This window comes from Carlito syrichta, unplaced genomic scaffold, assembly GCF_000164805.1.
Source record: "Carlito syrichta isolate Samal-C Ts95f unplaced genomic scaffold, Tarsius_syrichta-2.0.1 Scaffold287772, whole genome shotgun sequence".
NCBI classification, from domain to species: domain Eukaryota; kingdom Metazoa; phylum Chordata; class Mammalia; order Primates; family Tarsiidae; genus Carlito; species Carlito syrichta.
The window spans coordinates 198,726-207,958 of NW_007231868.1; the positions used below are offsets into that span (position 1 = coordinate 198,726).

General features: G+C 37.5%; 1 pseudogene; it reads right to left on the reverse strand.

Moving 5' to 3' along the window:
• Window positions 1-8,153: 8,153 nt before the first annotated feature.
• The window catches only part of LOC103255039, a 2,326-nt pseudogene continuing 1,246 nt past the window's right edge, over window positions 8,154-9,233 (reverse strand).

Genomic DNA, 9,233 nt, shown 5'->3' on the forward strand with positions numbered 1-9,233 from the left:
CAGACTTTTGCCACCAGCAGTGCATGCAGCAAGGGAAAGTCTGACTCTCCAAGACCAGGTCAGTTGAGGCTCTGAGGGGCCGGAGGACACTATGTGTCTCCAGTGCCCTCTTAGGTGGTCATCTTGCTGGAACCTGATATTACTTGAAACACGGGAAGGAGAAAGAAGACAGCAACACTATGGAGAGTTGCTTGCCTCTAAAAGACTCGGGTAGCAACTACAGAGGTTGAATGAATACAGAAGTTGTTAAATCATCCCAGATTAGCATTAGACCCATGAACAAGATGTTTTATTTTTACCTACCAATGTTGTATTCATAAATTTAAAAGTTTGCAGATCCTTTGGTGGGTGTTTTTTATCTCAATAACCAGCAGGCAATTTTTTGCCAGGTAAGTAAGGTTTGGATTTTTAAGAGTTGGTTTCAGGTTCCTGTTATTTCTCTGGTTCCCTCCTCCTGACTCCAGCTTTCCACCATTCAATGTCTTCTCAGAAGTCATCTCTTCAAAGAAGCCATGAGGACCACTCTGTCTAGAATATCACCCCCGCCCCACCACCCTCTCTCCTCTGACCATGATTAATTTATGCTTTATCTGAGGTGTACCACTAGTGCATTTGCTTAACATCTCTATTCTGGATTAGAACAAAAGCCACCCAAGGGCAGGAACTGGATAATTTTGCTTACAACTGTTCCAGTGCCCCTAGTAGATGCTCCATAAATAGATATTGACTAAATTAGTGGATCCAGTGTAAGTCCTTCAACTTCTCTTGATTTCATCAGTTATAAATTGGTGATAGATATTAGCGTCAATTGAAGAGTAAAGGAAAGGGAACCCAAAGACGTACTTCAAGAGTTATAAATCCACAAGTAACTAGTAGCTTGTGTTTTGATTAGTATTATGGAAATATTTGACTCAGAGGGCCTCAAAGGATAGCAGCAAAATCCAAAAGGTGTTTATGCTCTGCTCACTGCAGGCAGCCTGCTCTTTCTTATTTTGGATTAGCAATAGAGAGGGAGTCACTTAGCTACTGCCATTGCCTTTAAAAATTCAGTCTCCTTACCACTCCTTGTAGGATCTTGAATGATCGAATTCTGCCTCCTTGGCGCTTAGCTAGTAATGCTCTTGTTGTTCTTCAAGATGGAGGTACATTAGCATCCTTTCTGTCACTTGAAGACTTCCAGTTTGTTTGCCAACAGGGGTCTCTAAGCCCTGGCTTCTACGCAGACAAGTTTCCAAAAAAGTTTCCCAAGGCTTGTCCTCCTCACCATTAGCAATTCAGCTCAAACCTTAATCTCTTCCAGTGACCTTTCCCACCACCACAGCTAGTGAGGGTCCTCTGTCTTCAGCACATGCACACCAATCTGCCTGTGGCCACCGCTCTCTATGCTAGGACCCTGCGTTATTTTTGCCACAGCAGTCAAAGCATAAAATTCCCCTGTTGTCATAGCACTTATGTGTTTTTTGTCACGTTAATTTCTGGGGGGGGGTCTTTATCATTGAAAGTTCTCTCATGCAAAAAGAGTTCTTTATCAAAATTTTAGTTACTGAAACACATTTAAGCTCTTGCTTTCAAAAAATTACTACTACCAAATGCTGGCTTTTGTGTATTATAATTAATTAATCTTTTGTTTATTATGCCTATAACTGTTTTAATGACAGGTTTATAAATCTGCAGAGAAAAAAAAACCGAGGGTGTCTGTCATTATTCTCAGGACTAATTCATTCCTTTATGTCCCTCAAAAAGATATAAAGGAAACATTTCAAAATATCATGGATGTAAAAACTAATATGTTTAGACTATAATGTAGTCCACAAAAAAATTCATAAACTTTGTATTTTATTTTCAAGTAATCATTAAAGTGTGCTAGGAATTTGATCTCAGTTCTTAAATGTGACATAGAAATAGCATGATAAAGTAGAAAGGCTACTGAACTTCTCACTCCCCTAGTAGATATGTTGTGAGTACATAATTTATGTCAACCACTGGGCTAGGCATAGGATGAGTAAGACAGTTGTTGGCATTCTCATATTACTTCACTACTTTACAAGAGAGACATAGATAAAAACCAATACATATGCAGAAAGTATTTAGTTCTTCACAATAGGGATACATAGGATGAAAAAAGGGCAAAGTACCATGCAAAAGAATACATCTAGACATCATTGGATGATATTTAGAGTGAGACCTAATAATGATCAGATTTAAAGTGATAAACAGTCCAGGCCCCATGGTTCAACCTGTAATCCCAGCACTTTGGTAAGTGGATTCCTTAAGTCCACAGCTCGTGGGTTCGAGAGCCACCAGGGCAACTTGGCAAGATCTCATCTCTGCAATAAATCAAAAATTAACCAATCGTGGCAGCGTGCACCTATAGTTCTGGCTACTTGGAAGGCTAAGACAGAAGGATTGCTGGAGCCCAGCAGGTCGACACTGGGTTGACTGTGAGCGTACCACTGCACTCCAGCCTGAGCACCAGCCTGGAGTGAGACTCCAACTCAAATAAATAAATAAATAAATAAATAAATAAATAAATAAATAGCAGTAAACAATAGGGGATAACAGTATGTAAGGCAAAGAGGTCTGACTCAGCAAAATCCCCACAACAGGAGAACTTGTTCATTTATTCATTTTTAAAAACTACGTTTTTACCATCTTAAACACTTATTCAATGCATTTGGAAAAGTCACTTTATCATTCAAATTGTACTTTATCCACTATAAAATAGAGAAAATAACATGGAAATAATTTGAGAAAGGAAAATAAGGCACAGTTTGTTAGTAAGTTATGAAAAAAAATTGCAAGACATAAATAGCATCGAGGCTTCAAGTAATGCTCTAATAGTTTGTATTAGACTAATCTTCACACATAGAACAATGACAAACTTAGGAAATAATAAAACAAATCTGCTTGAAGGTACTAGGGAGTGGTCATCTGCAGAGAATAGAACGGTGGTTGCCCGGGTCTGAGGAAAGGGAAAATGGGTTTTAATGTCTCACTTAAGAAGATGACTGAATTCTAGAGATCTGCTCTACAGCATTGTATCTATAGACTGTGATAGTGTATGTACACTTAATCCCTTAGGAGGGTAGATCTCACGTTAAGTGTTTTTTCCACTCTAAAATAAAACTTAAAAAATAATGTGGACATCCTCAATTTGACACGGGACATTTTTAAAAAACTAGAATTAACATTATGATTAATGATGAATTCTTGAATATTGAATGTGTTTCTCCTAAAACTATAAACAAGGCAGATATTCCACCCTGCACTTATAGTCAACATTTTACAGGAAGTTCCAATCAGTGCAACAGGGCAAACAAAAGGAAAAGGCATTCAGATTTTAAAGAGAGACGTATTCTTTTTAACAGAAAACATGGTTGTTAATGTAGACAATTTTAGGGAATCAGCAAAACTAATAATAAACTTAATTTAGCAATTTCACAAACATAAAGTCTGATGTTAAAGTTGCTATAAACTACTGTAATCAAGACAGTAACATAAGGAGAGACAAATAAAAAAATTAAACAGTACAGAAAATTTAGAAATAGACCCATACTTATATAATCGACTGATACGTGACAAAGGCACCAAAGAAACTCAATGGGGAAAGAATAAAGTTTTCAACAATAGATATCGGAAGAATTGTATTTTTGCTATAAAAAAACATTAATCTCTATTTAATTTGAGATAAATTATATATCTAAATGTAAAAGCTGAAATACATAGGGAAACATTATTCCATTTCTGAGGCAAGCAAAACTTTCTTTAAGAAGACAAAAATAAAAAGTAAAAACAGCAAAAACCAAACATACAAATTTAAAAGTTGATCAATTAGATTTAAGTCTACACAAACTTAAGTTGCTGTTATTCTCTGAAAATAAAACTCAGGTTTTTTAAATGCTTAATTTACAGACATATAATCAGATGTTGACTGAGACTTTTTATATAGCCAAAAAATTATAGTTTAGTGTCAAAGTTTAAAAAAAAGGCTCTGAGCATCCCACATTCTTAGGTCAGAGAGCTAGTTGGAGCAACTGACTTTGGAGGACATACCCTTCCCCTTCTGCCCAAGTTAGCATAACATGAACACAGATGGCTTGAAAATGGATGAGCCTCATGGAGGACAAACCAGCAGCTACAAGAGTCACTCATGAAGGACAGAGGCCCTGCAAGGAAGGTCACTAGCATGCTCCTCTCTGGCTGAAGAGCTTGGCTTATTCTGGGAAACACCCAAGGGAAGCCTGGGAGATTTGCTTCTCAAAAGGGTACTCTGGGAGATCAGGAGCATGGTCCATTAGTTTTCCCAAACTTTTCAGCTCATAGTGGGAAGAGGAGCTCTTCTTCTTGTACCCCGAGACTGAGAGGCACCTTGTATTAGATCCTCCTACCTACTTCTTGTTTAGGTCTGTTGGCTGACTCCTCCCAGCTAAATTTGAAAGTACTGTAGGGTAGTCTAGGGAAAAGAAAGAGCAAACTGAGACCATCTCAGCACTCCATGGCCCTCAGAGGGAACAACAACAACAAAAAATCCCACAATGATTCCAGTGGAACTACTTGAGGAGTAGAGGAAGGAGTTGGGGACTACCCAGACCTAGCCAATTATTGGGATGCCCAACATGAAGAAAATACCAGAGATATGTATCTTGGGAAACTGAAGGCATACATAGCTATTCCTCTGAGGTAGAAGCTGGAGGGGACTGGGTTGAACTCAAAAAGGAAACCACAACACTTTCCATGTGCAGACTCTGTACTGATCATTTGGATGTCACAGGTCACCAGCAGCAGAAGAAAGGAACATTTCTCTCTGTCAACATGAAGACTTCACATGGACAGACTTCTGTCAGCCCTCTCCTGGCTTCCTGCCCCCGATACTGAAGTAACTAACACCTCTTCTAGAGGGAGAAGAATGAGATGTGAGACCATGAGGTGTGAGACCACGTTTCCTTGTCTTCCAAGTAGTCACAATAGACAGAGAGAGGAGCTTTGAATTGGACTTAAAACTTTTAAAAAATAATAATTTAATAAAATAACTGAATATTAACTACCAGATGAGATTGTCCCATCATCATAATAACTGAAAAAGTTTTCATTAGGCCAAACTTTTCTAGGAGCCCATTATCTAGAAGGCTATAGGAAAGTAGTTAAACCATTTCATATTTATACCCCAATGAGTAGGCTCTTTGATAAACCTGCTGCACACTTCACTGCCATTTCATAGTAAAATATGTGTGGATCTTAACATTAAATTCTAATAAAAAATTTTTTTTAAATCTAATTTAGGAGTTATGAGCTATAAGCTCGGCGAGAATTTTCTGGTATATATTAAACAGGTGTCTCCTCAAGCCGTCACTAGGCTAGCTATGTGAATTATATAAATAATTATCCTTCTGGTGAGACATTTTGACATACTTGAATCAAGGAGTTAGCTTAAAAATTTAGAGATGATGATCTCTATTCATGTGTGTCTCTCTAAATACAACTCCATGAAAATAACTTTAGAAAGATATTTTATTTGCAATAATTAAGTTGAGTTCCCCATAAGGAATAATTTAGTTCCATGAAGGTTGTCTTTTTTGATCACTTTCAAATGTAATCTTTCATTTAAACTAAAATCAATCAAACTCATCATAAATATTGAGATTGATTTTTGAGGCCACAAACCTAAATGGCAATTCTTCAACAAATGTTGAAGGATTTAAATGTATTTAGCATTTCAATATATAAACTTACCATGTGTATAGAACTAAAATCATAATCACCAGAAAGAAAACTGAAATTTTTCATCTACCGTATGATGAATTATGCAATTAAATTCAGAAAATGAGATTGACCAGATATTGAGAAGAGTAGAAGACCTTTTCAACTGACAATGAAAGGTTGATTTTCCCAGTCTTCTTGTCAAGTGTGAAATGACCAGGAGTCGTAAATTAGCAGAGCAGCCTATGTTTTGTATGCACAGATGTAATTAGGAAAACAAAGTTGTGTCTGTTCCTATACATTTGGCAGAATATGCTTATGAAGTCATATTAACAAAATCTTCCCAGTTGAGCCTCCCACCAAGAGTTTGTTTCTTTCATGTGCTGAGACCCAAATCCATCCTCTTCTGGGAAGGTACTCTCATCAATATTTATGGAGAAAGTCTGACCAGAAAATATGTTTCACTAAATGATTCAATAATTGCACTTCTATAGTATGTATTAACATGATTAATATCTAGGAGATGCCAAAATTGAATTTATATCTAGGTGATGCTAAAAACAAAAAACAAAAAAGTCAATCGTGATGATGAGGACATAAACTGAGGCTGCTGTGGTGAAAGATCTCAGCCAACTCAAGAGTAAACAACTGTCATTGCCATTTGCTTTTGAAGAATGCATATTTTCATAAACATACTTAGATTACAAATGGCTTCCCACATGCAATTATTGTTTTAACTGTTTGTCTCTCTGCTCATTCTTGTGTGTGTTCATATTCTCTCTCTCTCTCTCTCTCTCTCTGTGTGTGTGTGTGTGTGTGTGTGTGTGTGTGTGTGTGTGTGTGCGCGCTTATGTTTTGGTACATTAGAAGTTTCCAGGCCACAGTCACTTCTATAATGGTGGTCTCACTCCTGGTTCCTGTCTCTACTCAATACACAGGGGGGAAGTATGCATCACTGCACACTGAGATAGTAAGACAATGGGGTAGGATACAATGATAACTTCTGAAATAGTAAGGTGGGAAAGAAAGAGCTCCCATTATCTGAAGGTGTGACCTACCTGAAATCACTGCTTTTACTTAGTCTCTTAGCTATGACCTAATTTTCTACATAAGAAATTCAGAAATATTTTTAAAGTCTACTTTAAATTCCAAATCCAATAGCACGCCTCAATCAGAATTTTGAAATCGTACACTCTGTTAGGAGAGTATAAGGAGAGACCCCCCCCAAACAGAATTTATTTATAAAAAATTGTGTATTTATTCTTACATGTTTAAACTTCAGACGTTTTCAAAGTACTCCATTTGAAGTAATATACCTATCAAGATGCTTTTTCTACTGCTCAAAACAGTTTTTGAACTTGTCAGTTTGGATGCTTATTAGTGCTCCTGCCGTTTTTTGTTTCACCTATTCCACATCAGCAAAATGTTTCCCTTTGGGGATTTTTTTCATCTGGGGAAGTAAACAAACAAAAGAAAGTTACTCAGGATGAGATCAAGTGAATAGAGAGGGTGTGGCATGGGGGTCATGCTGTTTTTGGTGAAAAACTGCTGAACACTCAGTGCAGTGTAGGCAGGTGCGTTGTCATGGTAGAAGAACCAGTCACACGTTTGCCACAATGTGGGATGTTTCTTCCACAATGCGGCCTCTCATAACAACACTAGCTGGTACACTGATGCCAATGGGTTCCCAGAACACTTACCTAGCAAGGGAAGCTTGTACTACAAGGGACTCAACCTCCAAAAAACATTCTGTTTTCTTGGGTCCCCTTTGTGCACCTATTTGGTTCTCCTAACTAAAAAATACATTTTGCTTCTCAGGTAAGGTTGCCCAAAAGGTAGTCTCAGGAGGTAGAAGTCTAGATCTGTAAACGAAGGAGGTGTGTGCTTGTCTCATCATTCGGGTCAGCTAGCAATTACAGGGTTGACAGGTGTCATGTCAAGCAACCCTCACATCTGAATGAAATGAGAAATCCAACCTAAGACCTACACACTAAAAAAGCCAGCTTCCAACCTATATTCAGTAGTACTTCAAGAGATTGGAACTATAGTAAGCTATTATTGCTATCACTGCATAACGACATTTTGTCCTCAAACCAGTGGAGATTTTAACACCTTTTTGTCTGTGAGTTTATGGTTCATCTCATCAACAACACTATTTTGTTTTTCCTTTTCTATATTTCAGCATAGTTCTAAGAGAATAGTAGGTCCTTGTTAGCATTTTTTAAAGTTAAGTTTCCCAGTTGAAATGGTAAGTTAAGTAGTCATGGGTTGAGTTATAATATTTCAATGTGTTGGTCATTAATTCTGGGGTAGTAATTGGTAGGAGATAAGCAAATAACTGTGTGGCATTACCATTTCTTCTTCTTTCTTTGCAACCTTATTGTATAATTAGCATAGGTGGTTCATTTTTTAAGTACTGCATCACCCAGATCCACACAGATTCCTGAGCCTCAGTATTAGTCACCATGTGGTTTGGGAATAAAGAATGGCTCCATTGAGGAATATCTATAGAAACTTTGATTCTACAAAAAAAAAAAAAAGTTACAGTTTATATTAACCCAAGAATCTGTCAGTAAGAAGAAACCACTAACTGGAAAGTTGTGGGGCTTTTTTTAGAATTAAATCAGAAAAATTTGTGAAGTCAGGTGGTAGAAGAGCAGTAGTTATATAAGGAAGAATCTGCCAGACATCCCTCAAAGTTTATACATTTTTACTAGTGAGGCCCCCACAAAAAAGATGTCATCTTTCCCTATTTTTTTGTATTATAAAGATGTGGGGTACAATTCAAGGTTAGGTATACAAACATTGATTATGCAGGTACCCTTGTTGATGAGGTGTGCCCTCCCTCCCCTAGCAGTTTCCCTCAACAGCCAATTCACCCCTCCTCCCTTGACAGTTTCCCACTACTGACAATCCCTTTCTTATAGTATTGTAATTATTCTAGATCTGCTAATGAGTGAGATCATATGGTACTCTGTTCTTTGTTTCTGTGATAGATCACTGAGTATGATCGACTTTAAATCCATCCAAGTTGCTGCAAAGTCCATAGGTTTGTCCTTCTTTATGACTGCATGATATTCCATTGTGTATATGTACCACATTTTTTTAATCCAGTCCAGCTTCGATGGGCAGCACTGTTGGTTCCATGTTTTTGGTATTGTGAACAGAGCTGCAACAAACATACGTGTGCAGGTATCTTTTTTGTAGCATGATTTGAGTTCCTCTGGGTATATTTCCAATAGGGGAATTACTGGGATCACCACACTGTCTTCCAAAGAGGTTGCACTAGTTTGCATTCCCACCAGCAGTGTAGAAGCATTCCTTTTTTTCCACATTCTCTCCAGCATGTTGTTGATTGTTTTATTAATGATGGCCATTCTTACTAGGGTTAGGTGGTATCTCAATGTGTTTTCAATTTGCATTAATCTGATGATGAGTGAGGCTGAGCACTTTTTTGTGTGTCTGTTGGCTGCTGTATATCTTCTTTTGAGAAGTGTCTATTCATGTCTTTTACCTTTTTTTTTTTTTTTTTTTTT